Source organism: Haemaphysalis longicornis, unplaced genomic scaffold (assembly GCF_048455015.1).
Source record: "Haemaphysalis longicornis isolate Haplotype H1 unplaced genomic scaffold, Haemaphysalis longicornis Haplotype H1 scaffold_2, whole genome shotgun sequence".
Taxonomy (NCBI): domain Eukaryota; kingdom Metazoa; phylum Arthropoda; class Arachnida; order Ixodida; family Ixodidae; genus Haemaphysalis; species Haemaphysalis longicornis.
Window position 1 is genome coordinate 249,109,925 of NW_027526295.1, and position 23,522 is coordinate 249,133,446.

The 23,522-nt window shown below is 48.3% G+C and overlaps 1 protein-coding gene across 1 annotated transcript in view; it reads right to left on the bottom strand.

Moving 5' to 3' along the window:
- The window catches only part of Mef2 (myocyte enhancer factor 2), a 278,552-nt gene that overhangs the window by 233,057 nt on the left and 21,973 nt on the right, over window positions 1-23,522 (bottom strand). The window contains exon 2 of the mRNA XM_077700114.1: window positions 11,709-11,846. The gene's annotated coding sequence lies outside the window, so the exon portion shown is untranslated. The remainder of the gene's footprint in view (window positions 1-11,708; window positions 11,847-23,522) is intronic.

The following is a 23,522-nucleotide window of genomic DNA, read 5'->3' on the forward strand; positions in this document are numbered from 1 at the left end:
ACGCGCAAGAATTGCAAGCTGGCACAAACACACGCACAGACGCGCACACGCGCAAGCAGCCAGACATGCACTTGCAGACAAACAGGACTACGACGAGACTCCCAAGAGCGCAGGATGGCTGCAGTCGCATTCCGAGCGGGAGAGAAAGGGGAGAGGGTCGGCGAGAGTAGAGGAAAAGAGAGTGAGCGAGTTACAGGGGGAGAAAACACCGGTGAGGAACCTCGGGGAAAGAGGGGGGAGCAGCTGAACAACAAGCGAAGGCAAAAGAAAAAAGTGGGTTTGCCAGGGATGCTGGAAGATGAAGAGCGAGGGATCGGGTTACCTAGACGACAGCGCCACTGTGTTGCCGGACGTTGCAACTGCCAGAGAGAAGACTGCGAATCAACAAAAGGTCCAGCAGCGTGGCGAACACGGTGAAATATATCACCCAGTTTGGCGGTAGGAATTAGCTTGATCACCCGTTCAAGTTTTTTACTCCCCCTTCCAATCTTATTCCAATTAAAGATGTCGGCGAAATGGTAGAGTTCTGTTCTAGCTGGGATCACACTTTGTGCCCGACGCGTAGACAGCTCGTGTTACCATACAACCAGTGTTGTTGGCTCAGTGGCTGTGGGATTGTATCACTGAGCACGAGGGCAGGTTCAATTGCGCACCTCGCGTCTGCTCTCCTGACGGAGGAAAAAAACGAAAAAAAAAAAAAAAAAACGTCCCGTGTGTACGAGACTTGCAGAACCGCAAGTGGTATAGATTGATTCGCATCCCTGCGCTACGGCGCGCCTCATAGGCCATGGGCGTGCCGTGGGCTGCGACACAAATTAAAAATAGGGGCCTTAAACGCCGAATTATCATTTGGGCTAAGGGTCATCGCGCTCGCGAATATTCGGGTTGTAAGACCTCAATGTGTGTCCTTCACGAGCCGAATCAGGCTTATGACCCCGCCCGCAACCCTCATTTCAGTGCCTTTTAACCTTTACCACTAGAAATACTTGTCAGCTTTTTTTTTTCTTTCGTCATTCTTGTACAGCGCTATGATTAGTTTTTTGAGACTGCTGAGGCCTCTTCGTTTCGCAAGGTGACTGCAAAAATTTGTTTTCCAAATTTGCACATGTTGGTACATGTCCAAACCGAACTTCGTTGCAATACACTCGTGTATTCTGTGGAAGCTGCGCGACGTATTCAGAATAGCCGTGGCGAGAGCAAACATATCAAAACATATCACTATGGACACATTCATCGCGACATTCAAGGAGGTAACCAAAATATTTATATAATAGTAAAGTCTGAGAATTCAAAATCGCTGAAGCCATAACGTTTAAGCTTCTGTTTTCGCTAAAAATTACTAGAGAAATTTTGTTATAGATTAACAATACCTGTCTACTTTTATCAGTTTCTAAACGTTCTGTAATAACTCGTTATTTTTCTAAAAAATTCAATGCCTAAAAGGTCAAACTGTCTCTTTCGCAGCATTCTCAATTCTCGCTGGCAATCTTTTTACATGATGTGAACCGCAGTTTTAAATCAACTTCACGGCGACCAGCGCCTAAAACACCAGGAAGTCTATTTCAAGCTGAAATGGACCGAAATCTGCTGCGTCATCAAGGTCCGTGGTTTTTACACCAACCTCGGCTGGCGAGTTTGAGGTTGAGTGAAATAAAGGTTGGGGCTGAGATTAAACTCAAGTCCAAAATCAGTCTGCCGCCTTTTTCAGAGAACCATTTTCATTGCCTTGTGGCCTGTACAATACTAAACGAAGTATCAAATTGCCCTTTGAATCTTTGTCATCAGGTTTACATTGTTTGGGAAAATGTTTTCCATTAACTGCTAACATCAATACTCACGAGCAAAAATTCCTTGGTGTAAGCACTCCTGAATCTGACTTCAACGTAAGCGGAGAAGCGCAGCTGATTATAACGTGTTCGGAGAAAATGTCTGCTTGACTTCAAATTAGCAGTTAAAGCTAACTTGCACTCTTGAGGTTGAAGTAGGATGCAGATTTTAGGGGAGGTAGAGAAGGACGGGAGGTTGAGATGAGCCTTTAGTGTCAAACCCACGCCGAGGTTAGTTCGTGAAACGGGTGAGTTGAAGTTGAAGTTAAAAATGAATTACAGGCGAGTGAAGTTACTTGCCAACTTCTGAGGACTTCCGTAATCTGGCGCAAAATTCAAACGGATACATTGACACGTGTGCGGTGACTGTGCTTGAATACTTGCTCGCAAGCAAGGTGGAGGGGGGGGGGGGGGCGTTACAATCGATCGTAGAAGGCAGTGGCAGTCATCCTGCTCCACCCGATGAATAACCGAGGCGTGGGGGTGTGAGGCGAGCGGGTAGTAGAGTATGCATCAAGACCTCAACTCCCTCTTTGACCAGCAAGCTGTCTTCATATATCGGTCGAAATCGATGTCGATTTCGACATCTCAGTTATTTAGGCTGTCGTTGTTTTAACGATACACAAACTACACTCACGTCTAAGTGGTCCGTTATGGCTGAGGCCCGAGCTCCTCGAAATAACCACGCCTCCCGTGTGTGCCATCTGAGCGTGAGGCGTTGTTACAGAGGGAGAAATGAAACACTTGCCTTTCTTTCGTTTATTGGCCCTTGCTTCAAATGCGGCTCGCACACACTACATCGGCATGTGCAAACTATCTAGGTTTCAGCACGTTCTTGTCTCTTTAGGTGTGAAACGTCAGCAGAAAGTTGAATTGATTCCATCCACCCCGTGCATTATCGGAGAAGTCATCTGCAAATATTTCCCTCACCTTTTTCTTAGACTATCTTCATCGATTTGCACTACCACATTTAATTTTTTTTTCCCGGTGGGGTGCTTACAACGCTCCTTACCGGGCGTTTGGCCGAAAGATGTCTTAGTGTCAGCGTATGACCTTGTCATTCGCTGCTACCGTCTGCGTAAAGTGCAGAAAAGAGAAAATAACGCAAACAGATAGAACATTGCCTGACAGTCTGTTTACTTTGTACAGGCGGACCGATTTTTTTCGCACAAGGAAAAAAAAAAACGGCGCTTTTAGGGCGCCAGCGACTTATCGATTTGAAGCATTTGCCTAGTAAATCGAAGATATAGTTCCCGCTAGCAGGCCGGTCGTTGAGGCGTGCAGATCGTCATCTGCGGACCGTTCTTTCTGTGTGCCTTCCCCAATGTAAATCCAGCGGGCTCTGGGTACCATACTCGCAACAAGGGCCTTGCCCAACACCGACTAGACCCAAAGGCAGACGTAGTACACCACCATGATTCGGCGGAAACGTCGCTGCAAAAAAAAAAAAAAAAAAAAAACCTGCAAAAAAAAAAAACCCTGCAAAAAAAAAAAAAAACGATATTATGATGCGTTGCCTAGCTAGTGTTCGGTCCGGGTAAAATTAGGGGCATAACTTAGCTGCACTGTAGCCTTCTTATCGTCCTGGTGCTGGGCTGTTACTCATGCGAGTGCGAGCAACCTGCGTGCGCATGGATATTCCCGCACGCGTGCGCGCACCATTATGATGTGAACATGCGGGCAGGATACAAAAAACAAGAAAGAGGAGGACAGGGTACGCTTGACATCTGCCCGAAACCACCTCCAAGTTTTCTTTTTACTTTTGGGAGAACAGAGCTATTAACGCAAACAGTGCAGCTTCGCGCGGCAATGATAATGCGTTTCCTTTTAGGGCCACGCTATAGGACGAAAGGGAAAACTGTTGTTTTGAACAGAAAATGGAGATGTCAGAACAGAAAATGGAGACGGACACTTTTAGCACAAATTCAAAAAATAAAAAAGTTCGCCCCCACTGCGGATGTCCCCTTTCTTTCTAAGCAACAATCACGACACGACCACGACTCCTAGTTGTTATATAGAAGTACGATTGTGCAGTTCTACCTCCGAGCTTCCTGGCCTGTTGCAGAAGGTTAGGAAGCAAGAGAATACTTCATCTGAAACGCACGCTGGGGATAGTTGGTACATTATAATAAAAAACAGCGCACGCACACACACACACACACACACACAAAACACCACACGAGGATAACGCTGTGTCCTTACATGCTCTCTTCCTGGTGGTCCGATTTTTTTTACTGTTTTTCCTTCATAATACTTACGCAACGTTTTGTAGCTTTATCTAAACTAAAAACACCGAAAAAAAGGATTTTGCTACATATATGTGGTGGGTCATCTAGCGCTAGTACAGAAAGACAACTTTGGTAGGAAGCGTCGTAATGGTTTATGCAATGAAGTCATGTAGAAGACACATTAGACCAAATTAAGAGAGAGAGAGAAAAAAAAAAACGGAGTATGAACGGACATTTGATGCGGGATACAGACAGCATGTGGTCTACCCGAGGAACAAAATGACAACCGAAGGCAAAGAGAGGACTCTTTGGAGGGAAAAGAAGAAAACCATAAATGGGAAAGAAATCCAGTGCCCGTCCACTTCGTGAAGAAGGATTGCCAGGGAAGCTGGGCGCAGTCCGAGAAGTGCACGAAACAAAATATGTTTTTTTCGTACTTTGCGAATGAGCATACTTTCTAGCTAATCCGCTGAATGAAACTTGGAAGAACTGGAGTTTTATTCTAGGGGACCAACACGGGGCTGCTCGTTTCCCTACCGCGTCGTAGGCATCTAAATGTCTGCGTCACACAGCAACCCAAACGCTCGACCATGGAGTGCAGCAGTCAGGTCGCATCGGGATGTTAGACCTCTGCGTATAATTCGCTTTCTCCTCTCCCTGGCTTACAGTATTCCTTGGTTGGGAGAAGAAAAATACCAACGTCATTTTAATTTGGGGCACAAAATAAAACGAAAATAGTAGCAGTGCAAGGTGTGGTTGGGCAACGCGGTGACGCCGTAGCGCACAGGCCTTCCAAGCACATCAAGAGCCTTTGTCAGGCAAACATGAGACTCTCCGCTTAAGCGACGGTTCCTAAGCGTCCTCTGGATTTTCCGCTGAAGCACTTCTCGGCCAACACTGCCGGCAAACTATAAGGCGGCCCGATCACGTTACTTCTACTTCCAATGAGCACACGTGCCGGCTAAAAAGCGAATAACAACAACGTAAAAGAAGGGCTACAGTCGCTGCTCGTTCACAACTGACGCGATTTTTCTTGAACACACGGACGTATCGGTGTTCGGGGACCTCCGTAACGAGATTGCGTCGCCAACCCGAAAAGCTCTTAAGATGTCGTTGTTGCCTGGCATCGGGTTTCACAAAGGCATCAGCCAGTGGCGCGTATTTTTTCAACGCTGCTTTCACCCCCCCCCCCCCTCTCCCCCTAAGGTTTTGTTTTGCCGCATGGCACGATTACCGCCTATGACCCTGATATCCGTGCGAGCGCTTTTGAGGAGCAGGGATGAGGTAGGAGTCATTGGTATGGAAAGTTCACATGGTGAGGCAGGCAAAACTTTCACACTGTGTTGCGCTTTTGATGGTACTAAGCTCCTTACGATGGGAAATTTGATCTCGCATAAATAGACTGCGTTCGAGCCTGGCGCATAAAATTCCGTACGTTTGGTCCTGACCTTGAATTCAGTGTCTTAAGGCGCCCAACCTTTTTTCCCCAAAAGAAATGAATCTTTTTGTATGTGCGTATTAAGCCAATATTTCGCCCTGTGAAGCTTCTTTTTATTATACAAAGCAATCTAGTAAAAAAAGCTAGAAAAACAATATTGAACCTCAAGAACGCAGCCACGGGGACCAACTTTAAAAAAAAAAAAACGTTTGCAGGCAAACGCTGCAAAAAGAATACCATTAATATATTACAATTTCTTTTGGATAATTCTTTCGCCATACGTTAAGCTATGTGAGAAGAGGCGGGGGTAGTTTACAGACGAAGTTATTTACAATGAACCTGTCGCGATCATAAAGGGGGAAACCCCTTGTAAAATTTTGCAGTGCGCGGAGAAGCGGGAACAAAGGAGTCCTAATAATAGTAATAATGGGTTATTGAGGCGAAAGCCTTCTATGTCTCATCCTTCGGTCGACCTCCAACGTCATTGAGCGAACCACCCTATAAAAAACTGGGGTTGATTCCTCTGTCATAGGAATCAGTAAAACAAGAAAGTGAAATGTGCAGCGAAATCTGCAGCTGAGCATGATTTGCGGGTCGGCGGCTGTCTTGTGGGTGTGCTTGGCGAGCGACGTCCTGCTGGCGAGTCGCTTCGGCAAAGGTGTAGAGGCGTCATTTCCGTGACGGATATGACGTCAATGAAATCATGGGGTATCGCGCCATAAAAAAACTTTCGTGTTAAAATAGAAAACCTGAAAACGGACAACCCTCAGTATAACGTACTCTACTCTTTAGTACTAAAGGTTGCTTCCCCGCAAGAAAACCCGGTGTGAATGGGCGCACCCTTTACAGGTCGCTTGCTTCGTTGTACTGCCGTCCCTTCCGTGACGGATATGGCATCAGCGAAATCTTCGTGTATCCGGGAATAAAAAACTTTCGTGTTAAAAAAGATCCTGAAGCGCACAACGCGTTCCATAACACTTGATGTTTAATAGCGCACGATTAAATTCGCCAACAGCGGGAGGTGACTGTCCATTCTAGTACAGCAACGGTGGAGGGAGCTGAAGAACCCACCCGAAGGAGCGAACATGCAGGCAGCGAAGCCAGTTAAGCTGAGTAATTAGAGTGGAAAAGTGTGGATTTGACAAATGAATTTGTGGAGACGTCAATATAACGGTTTCAGGGAAAATATTTGTCAGAAGATGTTCCGACAGTGCACGTAAGTGTGGTAAAAGAGAATGTAAATCAGGTGTCGGTCTTAAATGAATCGCTACTGATGCTTCTGCCATCAAGTCTTACGGATAGCATAAGACACTTTGAGAGTATTCTGTAACAGAAAACCAGCTACCCGAAATCCAGATTTTTTGGCTATAAATGTACAAGCAATACAGGTAATGTGCTTAACGCATATGCGTAGGCAGGGCAGGGATCACCCAGCCTATTTCAACCACGACCAACAATACTTTTGGTCGTGATTTCAACACTACCATCACTTGTGCGTGTGTGCTTGCGTGTTTGTGTTTGTGTGCGTGTGCGTGTATGCCTGCGTGTCTGTCTCAAGCGTGTGTGTGGGCATGTGTGTGTGTGTATGTGTGTGTGTGTGCATGCGCGTGTGCGTGTACCTGCGATGTTTTTTTTTTTTAATTTGTTTGCCCTGTAGCATAATAGAATGATGCATTTACAGAAACACGAACAAGTTAGTTTCGTGTATAAAGTTAAGGAGCGAGCGAGAGAGAGAGAGAGAGAGAGAGAGAGAGAGAGAGAGAGAGAGAGAGAGAGAGAGAGAGAGAGAGAGAGAGAGAGAGAGAGAGAGAGAGAGAGAGAGAGAGAGAGAGAGAGAGAGAGAGAGAGAGAGAGAGAGAGAGAGAGAGAGAGAGAGAGAGAACTCTTTAATGTGGGCTCGAGGGGTCACCTCTGCTAGCGGCAGTACTTGCTACGCGAGGTGGGGGTGATTACAATGCAGTGAAGTGGATGTGAGAAATCGGGAAAGCAACAACAGACAGAATACAAAAGTTAAATAAAAAAGGGCACGCAATGAAATTGAAAAACAAACTCGAAATAAAGTTAAGTAAAAGAAAAAAATAGAGCGAATGGAGCCCAGGAAGCGCAGAGCGCCTAACAAGAAAAATGAGTCAAAACGTACATGACGACTGAAACGCGTACAGACGTAGCCATGCACACAATGTGCATCCAGCATTGTAGGTCAGGAGGGCGGCCGGGGTGGAGACCGGTTGCACGAAGGTGCCGCAGGCGAACTTGATGCAATCCCGGGCAGGGGTACAACAGGTGCTGCACATTCACGTCGTGAATAGCAGAGTCGCAGAATGGGCAGGTGAATCCGTATGCGCCGCGGTATTGCGATGGCCAGGAGGCAGTCACGGACGGCGTAAGGGACACCCTAACGCGCAGTATCCGCAGCGCAACCTCCTTTCGGCGAGTTAATTAAGCCACCAGGGAGGTTTGAACAACTTGAGGGTATGAGTGCTCGTGTGGTGCGCCGCAGTTTTCCCAGGTGCCCGCAAGCGTCTTCGGGGAAAGGTAGTAGTGGCCGCATGGCGGTACATGGGCGGCTAGCTGAATCTGTCTGCGTATTGCCAGACACAGATGAAGAACCCATTCGGTGCGTATCTGCGGTACCGTGCTTCTTGCCAAGCGATGAATGGCATCTGAGAAGAATGTCGATTGTGCCACGCGACGAATGTCACGTATGGCTTGCGTTGACTGAGTCCGTATGATTAGTTGGGAGAACGGTCCGCCCTGACAAAAGGTAGCATTGAGACCAGTCCATCATGTACTGCAGGCAATTGAGTAAGATATACGGGTGGCAGTGGATTGGCCGCATATGAACAGGCTTGGTAAACCTCCGGTAGCTGGGATGTGCCATGGGGGTATGTACCATGCCATTTTTAGCGCTGGCATCTACATAAGCAATGACTGCGTCGGTGTCTGTACATTGAAGTCCAGAGACCTGTGCCGCGGCCTTGCGAGGGACCGGGCGACGGAGAACCAATGGGTTTATGTTCTGTCAGCTGTACTCGCTGTCATGGAGGAAGGTCCGACTCTTTCAAGGTTGTGTCTGCTACAACAAACTCCATGTAACGGGCTAGCGCAGCAGCTGCACTGACGTTCGATAGCTTACAGGTGCGGGCAGAACGGCTTTGATGTACCAGCTCATTGATAGTGTTGAGTTGGCCCTCGGCCTGCAGAGTTGCGGGGTCATTCGGGGTATTAACAGCCCGCATGGCACCTCGATTGATAGCTCAATGAATGAAGCAGCTACTTGGAGCGCGAGGAGTAGGGGGGTTGACCACAAGATGTCTGTGTACGTACTATGAATCCTGAGTGCATACTCTGAAGCTTGCCAAAAGATTACATACCAATACAGTAGCACGTGTCCGCAGTGGGGTATTATTGGAAACGTTGCCAGACCGCCTGTAATTCCCTTCCTCGCATTTCAAGGAAGTTAGAAGCTTTATCAGAATAATCTAAACTGCCATCTTTTAGTGATGTCCAACTCGCAATGACATCTGATGAAAATCCATGAAGTCAAAGTAGCCGGCCCCCTTTTTCCTGTGCCTGCACCCGTGCATCCACGGGACACGTTCACAGAAGGATCACCTACTGAAAGGACCAATAGGCCATGTCAGGCCAAAATAGACCAAAGCAGACCAGGCGCACACAATAAAGGTTGAATAACAAAAAAAAATCTGGTACCCGAGACCAGCGCGTAAACGCGTCCACGCCGAGTCGAGCTAGTGCTGCGCCAGAAACCGGGACGATTCGCCTGCATGAACGTTGGCGGCTATCGAGCGCTTTTTTCCCCCGCAACCTTTAGGCAGTTTCCCTTCCGTAGCCTTACTACGTGGTTCTGTCGCCGCTGCGTCTATGGGGAAAAGGCATCGAAACGATATCGACGGCAGCGTCAATCGATTCGAGGAAGCAAACAGGCTGCCCCTTCTCTCCCACGCAACTAAGTACACAAAAGCTGAATAACCAAATAAAAATGGACCAAATGGTACCGGTGAAGTAAAAATAATCAGCTAGACATCATATGGGCTCGAGTATCGTATACGCACACACACACACACACACACACACACACACACACACACACACACACACACACACACACACACACACACACACACACACACACACACACACACACACACACACACACACACACACACACACACACGCACGCACGCACACGCACACGCGTACATGTGCCTTGTACGGGAATTAAGGGAAGGGAAAGCAGGGAATGGGGAAACAAAAGAGCGACGTGGTAGGGATACGAGAGCGAGCAAGAAAGGGGGTCGGTAGGAACACGGTATCCCGTCCGGCCTAATGGTTCCCCAACCCGAGATCAGCGCTTGTGTCCATCGCATGCGGGGGCAGCGGCAGCCATCGGACGGCCGCGATAAGCGGAGGGACTGGCCGGCCGGTTCCTTGTTTGCGCAGCGCTTCCAGGGTGTGGTTGCCTCGTAAAAAAGGGGAGAAAGTAAACAGAGCAAAGCGGGAACGGTTGGCGACACGCAAGACGAATGCGAGAGCGTGCGTGTAAACGTCAAGCTCACTGAGTCCTCCCAAGGAAAATCGGGACATTGTGAACTCTACGGGTGGTAGATGCTGAGGGGGCCACTTGGCTTGTAGTGCACATAACGAAGACAACTGGGGATAGGAAGACCGCGAAGTTGAAGCCAACCCTGGAGCTCCTGGATTTAACAGTCTTGGATACTCCCCGCGCACCGGGCATCCGACGATATCCCTGAGATCGGTGGTCCCGTAGGAGTATAGAAGGGGAGATTGAGTTCCGCGACTGCACTCAGGACGGTCCCCCGGGCAGTCAGGAACTGATAATCGAGGAGCGCCATCATACCTTGCATTTGGAAAAAGACTGCACTGAGAATACGGTCACTTGGCCCACGCTCGTGGTGACAGCGAAGGACATTTCTAAACGTGTATGTCCAGTGCCAAAGCCGCCAAATCAGGACATTGTTGCCAAAAAAAAATAATTTTTATAGGTTTTATTAGGTTTGGCCATGAGCCCAGAGTGAGCTCATCTCTATTATCCACGGCGACTGCATTTTACGATTTTACACGCTATGAGGAGTTCTACAAAAAAGTGCGTCCTTGAACTCCGCTCAAAAAACTTTGTTCGTAGAATGTACTGGCTCAAGCGAGAACTTTTGCCAGCAAACGTAAGGACTTCGATCACAGTGGATGTCCTCAGAAAACATTTATGTTAAAGCGCGTATTCAGATGTCTGCTCTTGGTTTTAGAGCGAAAGCTCTATTACTCCAAGTACAAACCCACAAAACGCCTCGTAGCGTCAACCTGACAATCAAGGTCAGCCGAGGCTATGCCAGCGTCTCGTGCGGTTGCGCAGTGAAAGCGTCTATTCACCCATTAGTTCCAAGGGGAGGGGTGCGGAAAGGAGATATAGGAAAGAGTAAGGGCGCGTGCCACCGGAAAAGGATACAAGGAGGCGCTGGCTTGCGTTCGCGCCTATAGGTTGTATTCACTGGCGAGGCACGCATGCAGGCAACCATGTGAGTGCGCCGTCACTGGCTACGTCGGCCTCTGCGGGATGGCGGTACTTGTCCGTACTAAGCGCATGATGTGTGCTGGACGTTCCAAACTGTACGCCACTGAACGCAAAGTAATGCCTCGACTTCAAAGTGAGTGCAATTAATACATCTCTGTTGACACTAACGTTGAGAATCGAGTTGAAACGGAGCAGACGACACACGCCGGTGTTTTTTTTTCTTCTGCAGAGTGCGGGCGCAGTGGCACAATCCGCGCCATGTCGGTGGCGCTTCGGCCATGTCCGTGGCCGTTTCCAGTGTTGTCAAGCGAAGAAATTTACAGCTAAAATTTAAAGTGAATATCATCTATACCGGCGACTGCGCCAAGCAGCGTCTGTGTTTTGGCTGGCGGTGCAATTGGGTTCGCGTTCACTGCGCGCTCTCGGCGCAAACGGTGTTGCCGTCTTAACAAATCTTTCGATAACCCATTTTATGTCAAAATTTATTTCGCTTTCCTTCATTTTTTTCTTCGCTTGTTCGTGTATGATTTCCTGCAGCATTAAAATGCCCTCAGTTGTTCATCAGCGCCCGTGATGTGTGTTTCTTACTTAGTCGCGTGTTCTGCGATGGTTTTTTGGAAACCATGGGGGAAAGTGACGGCGCGGGGGACTGCCCAGGGCGCACTTACATTTGGAGCCGCTGTCAGATGTAGTGGATGACGTTGACGGGAATTGCGAAGCTCGAAGAAAGCTGGAGGGCACGCCGTACGCAGGCTGAACTCAGGAACCTTCAAGAACGACTTGGTCTCAGCAGCTCCCGGAGGAAACTGCGAAAAAGAAACAATCAGCTGCCTCATGTGTAAAGCATAGTTACCTGTAAATGTTTGAAGACACCATTTTAAAGGAATTGGTGAATCGCTTTCTCTCCCTCTCTTCCTCGTTCTCCCTCCCTCTCTCTCACTCACACAGACGCGCATTCATGCACGCACGGACATCCACGCACACACACACACGCAATAAATAAATAAAGAGCTGACAGGGAGAGAGGCACCGCAGTGACCATGAAGGTAGGGATGTACGGATGTAGGACACCGGCTCATGAACCGAAGCAGGTTGTACGCTTTGTGGGGCTTTGTCACCTGCTTAATGCATTTACGGCGGCCCACACACGTTGGAAAACAGCCTTAACGCCCGCTACAGCTGGCGGGAAGCCAAAATGACGACAAAAAAAATCGGTTGCATTCGCGGACCTTTGTTCCAATAGCTGTTAAAGGCACCAGTAGAATAGTCAGCTTCATAGCTGCATACTTTGTCGTCCTAAAACCTTAGCTTTTTCGCGTGGCAAAAGATAATCTATAGTTCATACCACAAGCTACGTGCAGCACTGTGGAGGCTACACTGTTGTCAACAGTCCGTCCACTGAGGGCGCCTAACTCGCCGTGAATGAAGCGAAAAAAGGCGCCGGGGCCTCTGGGTTCCACCTTCCAAGAGGGGAGAAGGAAATGTCCTTTCAAGGCCCTATTCACGGTGAGTTAGGCGTGCTCAATGGGCGGACTGTTGACAACAATGTAGTCTCCACACTCCACAGTGCTGCACGTAGCTTGTGGAATGAACTAGATCTCGGCAGGCTAACTCCCTCTCGAAACGAAACTTCAGGTAGCCTGCATTGGTGTCGGCGCAATTGCCATGTTGGTGAACAGTGTGCACGACGGATGCTTGTGAACTGGCGAAAAGCAAAAACGCCCGTGTGTACGAGATTTCGGCGCACGTTAAAGATCCCCAGGTGGTCAAAATTAATCCGGAGCCCTCCACTACGGCGCGCCTCATCGCCTGCGTTGCGTCGGCGCGTTAAACCCCCACAATCAATCATCATGCTTGTGAACTTATCGGCTTCTCTTGTCTCCAGCAGTGCTGAGGAAGCTGAAAGCGGGGCTCCAGATAAGACGGTGGTGACGTCAAGTGAAAGCTACGTGTAATTAGAGCATGGTTACCGCCTATCCACCTAAGGCCCTACAGGAGAGAAATGCGCGGACGAAGAACGTTAGTCCACGGTACCATAATCATCCTCTTGGCGATCAGTGGTTATGTCATTAACAATGGCACAAGATGGAGATACATCTTGACCAATTGTGACGACCCTACGTTAGGACCGTGAGGAGTCAAGTTCGTGAACACTAAGTAAAAAAAAAAAACGCTACGCTATTCTGTAAATGAAAGGCTGCTTCTTTTCACAGTTATAGATTGCCACCGGCTTGCCCAAGAGCGCAAGCTGTTGGTCCTTTCCCAGGTTGCGTCGTCTTCAGAGGTTAAGAAAGCAAGGGCGGAGTGCGCATCAAGTTCACACGTGTCACAAGAAGAACGCGTGATGGAGCTTAGTAATAATAGTGATATCGATCGTTCGACGTTTTTTTTTTTTTAAATATGGGACACGAGAGAAGCTTGGTACCACCCCCGTGGTGAGGACAGCCCCCAGGCGAACAAAGCGACGTGGCGAAGGAGCTTGTGGGCTTTCCTGTCAAGGTGGTGACGGGGCAGTCAGCACGTGCGCGGACGCCGCCGTGGAGATAGTGTGGTAACGAGAAGGAGACGCTGTCTACGTGTGTATGGCGGCCACGCCGCCTACGGTATTATTCATGCGCTCGTCAGCGACACCATTGAAGCCGGCTATTGGGCACTCAATAATTCACTCGCTAGAGAAGCCCCGGCTATTATCGCCAAATAGGCGACACCCGTTTCTCCGAAGGTCGCGGATCTTTCGGTGCCGGCGCAGATATCGACTTGCGCGCGTGCGAGCCGTCGTCTATCTTCCTTTCTTCGAACATTATTTATACTATCTGAATGGAATATAGCAGTGTTTTTGTCGCAAGCGCTTTAGTGCTGTGGTTGTGAAATATGCCGAATTTTCCGTAGTAGTTTATGCTCTGTTCTGGTCTATAGGCATGGAGAAGTATACAAGTTTTCAGGTGTCCGAAGGCAACCGAAAGTAATCAACCGAATCAACCGAAAGTAATCAACCGAAGGCAACCGAAAGTAATTGATTGTGGGGTTTAACGCGCCGACGCAACGCAGGCGATGAGGCGCGCCGTAGTGGAGGGCTCCGGATTAATTTTGACCACCTGGGGATCTTTAACGTGCGCCGAAATCTCGCACACACGGGCGTTTTTGCTTTTCGCCTCCATCAGAAAAGCGGCCGCCGCGGCAGGGAATCGAACCCGCGACCTCGTGCTCAGCACGAAAGTAATCGAAGGAGAACCTAGAGGAATAAGGGTTTCCAGGCTACAAACGATTATTCGGTTTCCCCAGTTGTGACGCAAGCGTTCGCTCATTGTCAGGTATTTTCGACAACTGCTTGGGAAGGTCCCGTATCACCAAACCTGTGTCTGCTCGCTTCTAAAGCAAGTAAGTCTATTGGCAGTTAATCTTATATATAACTCCTCGGCATATCTCACGTATGAGGGACAACAGCGGGGACCATCTGTTTAACGGAGTGGCTGGCAATAGACCGTAAACGATATACCGTATTATCGCGTGTATAACCCGCCCCTCTATATAATCCGCACCCCAACTTTCAGCCCGCCGGAAAATAAAAAATAATAATCGAGTATTGCCCACACATTTGATACAGGAAAGGCTGCACCAACGCTACTGCTCAAGCAACACATCACATACTATGTAGGCAGAAAAAGCGCGTATTTAGCAAGTAGGATACACTGACTACAAGGCGAAAGTCGCAATTCACTAATAAACTTCAGTTGTTAGAGTGCGCTCGTTTTTGTTTTTTCTTCCTTGTCCTTGAATGTTTTGCAAAATCGCTGCCTTGGAAGGTTTAGTCAGTGTTACTGCGTAGGAGCTTCACGGCACAACGCTCATTGCAATGAAGCTACATTAAATGGGAAAACCGTGTATTATCCGCACCCCTACTTTTCCACTGAAATGTTCGCATTTATTGCGGGTTATACGTGCGAAAATACGGTAGTAGTCGGCAGAAGACTCGATGGAGGGATGAAATACGAAAATAGGGGGAGGGACAGAGGATCTACTCGGCTCGCTCATGCCGAGAACACAAGTAGGCTGATGACGACTACGACGACGATGATGATTATGATGAGGATGACGATGATGATTACGACGACCACGACAATTACGATGACGACAACGATGAGATCAATGACAGCCCATTTGTGATCCTGGCAGGAAAATTAAGGCATTTACCACAGTTGGGAGTTTTAGGCCGAATACAATACCAGGGTGGTCAAAGGTGGTCAGGTATTTTTCTGGTGTAGGAGTGCTGTTTGTGCCTCAGGAAATCTATCTTGCTGATATGGTTGTACCTGTGTACTGTAGCCTCCCTGATGTCGGATGATGTTATACCAACAGGACAAGGCAGCACTGCATACCTGAGAATATGATTGAAAGCGGGACCTCCACACATTTCAAGTTATTCAGGGTCAGACTAAATGGCAACCGTCAAAGTTGCAAAAAGTATGACACATCTGGAGGGCATCGCAATCTCAGAACTAAGTTGCGTACACCACGGTAGAAATACCCAGTTGTTCGGAATTAATCCGGAGCCTCGAGGTGCCTTATACAGCTGGCGTAGTTTCGGCGTGGGAAACCCAATTTTCTTGAGAAAATGTCTTAATGAATATTACAATAAAGACAACGACTTAGCCTAACAGATAGATTTCCGAAAATACTCCGATATCGTAAAACCCGTATCGTCACTGTTAGTGACTTGCCGTCCGGTACGACTTCTGGCGGAGAGAGCGCGTTTACAGAACTAGATGAACGGCCATTTCTTAACCACATTGATATACGGACTTTCTAAGTATTTGTGACGCCAAATAAGGCGTCACAAAAAATGCCAGTGAAATAGAGGTGCAGTCCCCTGATTTTAGTTTTTATTGCTAAACAAATAAAATACCTCAGATAGAACTATAAGATGTCCAATCCTGACGTTAAAATATTAAATAAAATTTGTCTGCTATGTTGGTTTAAGTGTTCGAGGTGCTCTTGCTGTGAGAATATTCATGACTCCCCCTTATTCTCTCCGACTGCACGTCGAAAAGATTCAGCAATGGCCTTCGCCTTTACCAGAACACCAGGCGGCAAAGGCGCTCATATGCTTCTCAAGAATGACAAACCTTCACAAGAGACTAAAAAAACGGAAGAGCCTTGTGACAATCACTCAACTCGAACGTCTAGGACCCCTACTGCTGGGCATCCCTTTATACACTCTGTTCCTACCTTTCCCTTTCCCTTTTCTGCTTTCCTATTTTAATGTGTAGCATTCTTTGCCGAGTACGTAGCCCCCCAGCCAGGAGCGTGTAACGCCCTGTATTTCCACAAAAAAGCAGATATCGCGAAAGTTCCACCTGTAATCGTTATAATAGCGTAAATGGAGATAACTGGTCTCACGAAATTTTGAAAAACTAGAAATTAAGAAAAATACAAAAAAAAAAGCAGAAAATGTCGAAACGTGTGACGCCCTGCAATTGCACAATGCAGATTTCGCGAAAGTTCCACCTGTAATCGTTATAATAGCGTAAATGGAGATAATTGGTCGAAGTAATCTTTATAATAGCGTAAATGAAGATAATTGGTCGAACAAAATTCTGAAAAACTAAAAAATAATAATAAAAATATAAAATAATTACGGAAATTAGCGAACCGTGTAACGCCTTACATTTTCACAATAATGAAGATTTCTCGAAAGTTTCCCCTGTAATCGTTATAATAGCGCAATTGGAGATCATTGGTTGAACAGGATTTAGAAAAAAAAAATATTGGCTGAAGAAAACTAGCACTCAAGACAGGCGGCATAAGAATGCTACGCTTTAGTAGATAATTCTCGAAATTTCTGCAGAATTTTTTCCCACTTTCCCTTTCTCATCGTGCAGAATAGCTAACTAGGCTACAGCCTCGTAAACGTTCCTGCCTTCCTGTTATCGCCGTCCTTACTTCCTTCCAGCAGAAACGGTAAAGACCAAGAACATCTATTCCTATCCCATCCAAAAACTTCCCTCACTGAGGAAAGTTCTTGTGCAGGTTGTTTGATGACCGCACATATCGGTTGGATGGCATCGTAAGAGTGAATACCACACGTTGCGTCTGGCAGGCCAGGTTGGAAGCCACTAGATCCTAAAATATATCCGAGGAACGACTTTAACATAAATTTCACGTACACACTCGTGACCAAGCTTAATGTGGGAGTAAATTCGGAGAGCTGCCTCGTGGCAGCTTTTGAGACTTTATGCAAGTCACTTATACTCAATGGATAACACCAAACCAACAATGATTAAAGTCTGTTCATGGCCGCTTGATGAAAAGCCTTCTCTCCGTCGTGCGGTCGTTTTTTGATATTTGTACTTTACGATAAGCTAAATATCAACATTTCGTTGGTTTTTATTTTCGCAAAATCGCACGCCATGTAGGCATACACCGACCTACCCTGTCTCGCCGGAACTGTCATTACTCAGGCTCTAACTGCAAGCGCAATTGCGAATTTTGATTCGCGAACGCATACTGTGTTGCACGAGTGTAAAGAATAACAATGACGAAACAGCATGGCCTGCAATATTATGTCTCGCACTATAAACAGCCATACCCCGCCGTCCCCCCGATTTGCAAGGCCACGAATTCGCTGCAGGGACTCTTCGAAGGGAGCTAGCTGATCGACCCGAAGCTTGCTTCTGTTTTGCCCCGAACACGGGCCCGGGCTTGTACCGCAACTATATCTCGCGAGCATACGCCACCATCCTCCACAGTCCACCGCCGGTGTATTTATTGTCGCGCCGTCGGTGTTTTTCTCGGTGTTTTGTCTTTTGTTTCAGTCCGAAGGCCGCGGCGGTCACAGCGCCCGCAGTGTTGACACTGCGGGGAGACCTTCGCGAAGACGAGGGCGGGGCGCCGATCACGGCGGTGACCGAACGACGCCACGCGTGCGCTTCGGTCGTCGTGCGTGCGTGCGTATACGCGCGGGCAGCGTGCGGTTCCCGTGAGGCGCTCGAACGAGTCGGCAAGTCACGGGGGTCACGCTACGGCTAGGGCTTCAGCGCTCCGCGAGACGGGGGACAGTGTAGCGAACTGGACTGCGACATCAGCGACGACAATGGGAAGAACACGGCTGCGCGTATACCCGAGGAGAGTTCGGGGAAGAGGCGCAGTACCTCGATCCTTTCGTTAAGACGGACGAGATGAAAGGTAGCCTCACCGCGCACGGAAGGCTTGGGAGCGGCGGGGAGGGGATCGGTGCGCACAGAAGAACAGTTAGGCGAAAGGAAATGAAAGTGGTCGAAGCGAATAAATAAAGTGAAACGGGCCTGAGTCGTCGCAAACGGGCCGGGCACGCAACTGTTGTGGCGCAATGGACAGAGATAAGTGGTATCCCCGCCTTGGCGGCTCAGCGCGATCTGGTGCAAGTTTTTGGAGGGGAAAAAAGAGAACTAAAGAAAGGGGACTATAAGGAGAGGCGGAGGAGAAACGGAACGTTGCACGCCGGAAAGGGAGAACGCATGACAGGGTTTCGATCGGGGCTCGCGCATCACGCGAGGCGACCATTTGTGTGTGCACAAGCGGCGCTGGGTCAAGACTGGCGAGTGGGAGGGCCGCCGTGAAGAAGAGGGGAGGGAAGCTGGCGAACGTCCTACGAGCACGGTACGGCAGTCTGGCCGAAAGACGCCGGTCGCCCGGCCATCGGTCGGCAACGACGATGTCTACGGGGCGTATTACAGCGCATCGTTAGGCTGAGATAGCGAACTCCCCGTTCAAATAATTTTTCATTGCAAGACCACGCATCAATTGGCGTTTGAAATGGTTAGCAAACTGCACCGTATGCCCAAGAAGACAAAGAAAAACAATGCTCAAATAAAGTTGAAAGGACCCCGCATATGAGCATTTCCCATGAGATATTTCTGTAAACAAAGCCAGGAGCTTGTACGTACGTGCGTACACGTACAGACGCGTCGAAACCTTTCGAGAAACAGTCAGTGGCCAGGTACCGTACCCAGAAATTTTCTTCGAGGTGGGGGGATTGTGGGCACAACGGTGACTACTCTGAAAAATTATAATTGGTTATTTTCGCTTAGGAATCATGCGCATCGGTGACATATATAGAGTTATAACAGACTGGAGAACCGGTCCCCGGTACCGTACCCAGTAGCGGACAGGCGCCACTGCTCCTGCGCAGAGGGGGGGTGGTGCACCGCGCATGCGCAGGCGCACCACCGACCATGTACCATGCGCCGCACCGGGACCGGTTCTCCGCTCTACTATAACTCTAATAAAATGATAATTTCAGAATATTTTTTCTACACGAAAAAAACTGTCCGAAATTTATTTCTTGGTTAAGGAAAAGAATAAAAGTTCGGATTATAACTTTTGCCACAGCAGCGAGGGATGGCACTTCGTTTTATGAGCGGTAGCTATAGCTGACAACGCTATGCCGCGACCACCGTGACCAGAAGACGTACTCACAACTGTCAAAGAAAGTTTTTCACGTACAGAGCGATCGTTCCCGCGAAGTATAACCCACAGTTGCAATTTATGTCCCTTCTAGCCGTGCTTCGGCTGAGGGCACAAGCACAAAATTCATCCGTATGTTAAGTGCTTCTCGGGATTCTGTACGTCCCTTACGAGATCCTGATTTCTGCATACCGAGTCCTCTCCTGACATGACAACACTGGAAGTGTCACCCCGATAGAAGTGAGGTAGGAGTGGGTTGAAGCAAACAGATGCAAGTAGCACGATGATCAGCACTTTATAGTGTTGTTGGCGCATTCTTTTTGCATAGATACGCTTCCAACCCGCACGGTTCCAGACGGTGGTCGTAAGATCCTTTTCGTATTGTGAGCAGTTCAGCACAAGAAAGTTCTTCCTAAGCGACAGCTTGCAAAAGTCTGCAAGCACCTGTTCTGAGATCACTTGAATTTCTCGGTTGGCGCTGAGCAGTGCCACCCCAGTCAAATCTGTCTTTATTCATGTGGTTCCGGAGGTAGCTTTCAAGTCTTCTCAGTGGAGAGAAAGCCCGTCCTGGGGTAGAGGTCAACATGGGGAAGGCCGCCAGAATAGTGAGGAGGCTGTGATTATTAGGGAGGAAGTGGCGGTTACACGTACCTAGCTAGGGTTTGCAAAGCGCAAGCTGGCCGATCCTTCTCTTCGATTTGGCAGCATTTGTTCATCCACAGCGTCAACTCTGCTGTGATGACATCGGCTGAGGGAATCTCACTAAGATAAAACTTGACTGTTTCATCTTGCCAAGTTGTCAAGTGCAACTTGACGCGTTGTAAAACCTGTTAAGTATAATCTTGCAGTCAAGATAAAACTTGACCGCAAGATAAAACGACTGTATTTTCGGTGATCCGAAAATATATACTCTGAGGCTCAAAGAATATATTTTCGGATCAATGAAAATGTTGAAGCCGGACAATATTTCGGGGGGAGGGGGGTCAGAACACCTTAAACCCCCTCCTGGTTACGGCCCTAAGTCAGCCCAATTTAAACTATTTCCCTCCGTTTGTTTACAGGGATCCCGATGGTTTAGTCGTTGCAGATTTCATTTCGCTCCTCCGAAGTTTCCCGGCGTAAACCATAGAAACACCTGTTGCGCTAACAAAGACGCAACGGAGAAGTATCGTGATATGTTGCGCGCGCCGAACATGACTTCCTGCTTGACAGAGTGTAACTTGCTCAAAGGACGCGTTAAGCCGACTGAGAATCACGAATCTCCAATGCGCCGTGCCAAACGCGCCCTTTGACCCCCGCCGAGGCTCAAGCGGCATCGACGCGGACCCACACCCGGTTGGCAATGCGTCCCACGAGTTCCGCGCGTACTCTCTGTCAGCCAGAGTAGCTTGCCTGCGACAGGCGGCCACGAAGACTCACGCTATCGATCAGCCCAAAGCATCAGGCAGAAGGGACATGCGTGCACGCCAAATAGAGAGAGGGAAGAAAGATCGTGCTCTCTTCGAACCAGAGAAACACAGCCGAGAGAACACGAGGAATTTCGTCGACGGACGCCTTGCCCTTGACTTGGACCGCAAGATGGGGCGAGTCTGCGACGGCCAGTTCAGTTGTTGCTTCCATGCACCCAATTCCGGAATCCCTCTAGGGCGATGCCTTTTAAATGCGGAAAACCATTAGAGAAACGGTTTTGCTGACCCAATTTCGAGAACCTGCTTAGAACCGTCCAGTTGCGCAGAGCGGATAGAAAACTGTTTTATGGAGGAAATTTGTGGCGAACACAGCGCGGGCTTCACACGGCTTCAGCGTTTAATTCAGAGCGAAGTGAATGTGAGGGGGAGAGCCGCTTCAGATGAACCCACGGAGCCGAATTCATGCGGATGCAGCGGAAGACTACTCTTTTGCAGGCTAGTGTTGTATGCTTGGCTCCATCTAAGCCTTTGTCTGTCCATCTCTCAATAAGGCAACACTCGGACCATCCTTTGTACAGGGAGGAGGCGGAGCTGCACCCCTCTCGTGTTCTTTTTCTTTTCATCGTAGAATAAGATGTATGTCGTAACTCCAAGCAAAAAAACTGTGGTTGATTCCTCTGCCATAGGAATGGGCAAAACACGAAAGTGAAATGTGCAGCGAAATCTGCAGCTGAGCATGATTTGCGGGTCGGCGGCTGTCTTGTGGGTGTGTTTGGAGAGCAACGTCATGCTGGCGGGTCGCTGCGGCAAAGTTGTACTGGCGTCATTTCCGTGACAGATATGACGTCAGTAAAATCTTGGTGCATTCCGCCATAAAACAATTTCGTGTTAAATATAAAACCTTAAAACGAACAATCCTAAGTATAACGTACTCTTTAGTACTAAAGGTTGCTTCCTCTCAAGAAGACCCTGTGTGCAGAGGTGCACCTTTACAGGCCGCTTGCTTCGTTGTACTAGCGTCACTTCCGTTACGGATATGACGTCAGCGAAATCTTCGTGTATCCGAGAATAAGACATCTTCGTGCTAAAAAAATTGGCCGCGTATTTATTTGCTTCGCTAAAAAGGCCTAAAAACGATAGCTTCCTTCCGCCCCTTGCCGCGTAACACACCTTCTTCCTCTAGCCCTCCCATCCCTCCTCTTCTTTCACTTCCTTCCCAGTCCTAGCATGATGAATGCAATGGCCGGTTCACTCAATTCGATTTCCCGGCATACGCACTGCTGGAGCGCCATCTATTGAGACATTTTGTTTGTTGTGCTTGTAACAGCGCGAAGAAATATTTTTGTTTTATTGTTCGCTTTTATCCCGCCTCTCTCCGACACTGTGTTTTAGATATTTTTTTGTTCGTTTGCTATGGGGAAAGCACATCGAACGTCTATTCTACGTCTCAGCTCGGAATCTGTGGCAGGCTGTGTTGTCCTCGGACGCCCACCGTATCCGTGCTTCAGTGGTCATTGTAGTACCAAGCCGAGATTGCTTCTTATTACATTGCGCTCAACTGAAGTTGTGGCTCCCGTAACATTTTTGTTATTCTAAGCCCGCCTCTTCGTGCTGTCATACGCTTTAATTATAAGCCGAGACCAACGCAGCGTCAACATAAAAACAAGAAAACGATACTTCAACAGGTTTGCCCTTCTTGAGAGCCTATACTTGCACTAATTACCCCGCGTGTGGCCCTTCCGTCATAAAATGCCACCAACGCATGCTTTTCAGTTTATTAGGATACGCATTTCTCCGAACAAATTATCCGGAAGCATTTATTTTCCCGGGAGTTCAGTTCGTGAACAAAATTGTAAATTTTCGATCACACCTTTTCTTCGCAACACTGCGTTTTCTGCTTGTTTCACTTGAAACCTGCTTGCTTGCTATAAGCCTTTCGCCAGGGTTGACCTTCATCGACAAGGTCGTCAGCAGCAGTTTGTTGATCCAGAAGCTATGACAAACCCGTGCGCGTGCGCCCGCAGCACTTAGCGGGGAATTTAGGATTTAGAGAGACAAGGGAGAGGCGACATCATCGCTTACACTGCAGGGCCAAATAAGTGCCCGCGATCCCCAGTTGTTCCCTTCACGCCCACGGTCTCATCCCGGGACGGATAGGCGGGAGAAATTAATATCCCTCAATTACCGCTGGGGCTTCACAACGCGCTCAGCAGTGCTTACACTCCATATAGCGAGGACCACTCACGACGAAGAAAAAAAAAAAACTTAACGAGTGGGCGGTAGGACGAGATACGGCGGTTTACCGCCATTAGCTTAATGCGGACTGTAAATGAAAATGAGCGGTCGTGTAGTAGATCTATAACTTAACTTATACAACCCGCATAACAACTTTCTGAAAAGCGCCTATGTCGGCATCTGGTGGAAGCCTGCGCCGTCTTTTGGCAATGCACTGCACTGGGTTCTGACATACCAGTGTAATGTAAGAGTTTTTAGCTGGAAATCCCGTCTTCCAAACGCGACACCGTGGGTTCACACGAGCGCTTGTGCCCAACATGACGCGGGTTTCCCGAATAATATGCGTGAGCGAGAACGTTTTTTTCCCCCAGGGAAGACGTGGCGCCAGCGGACGAG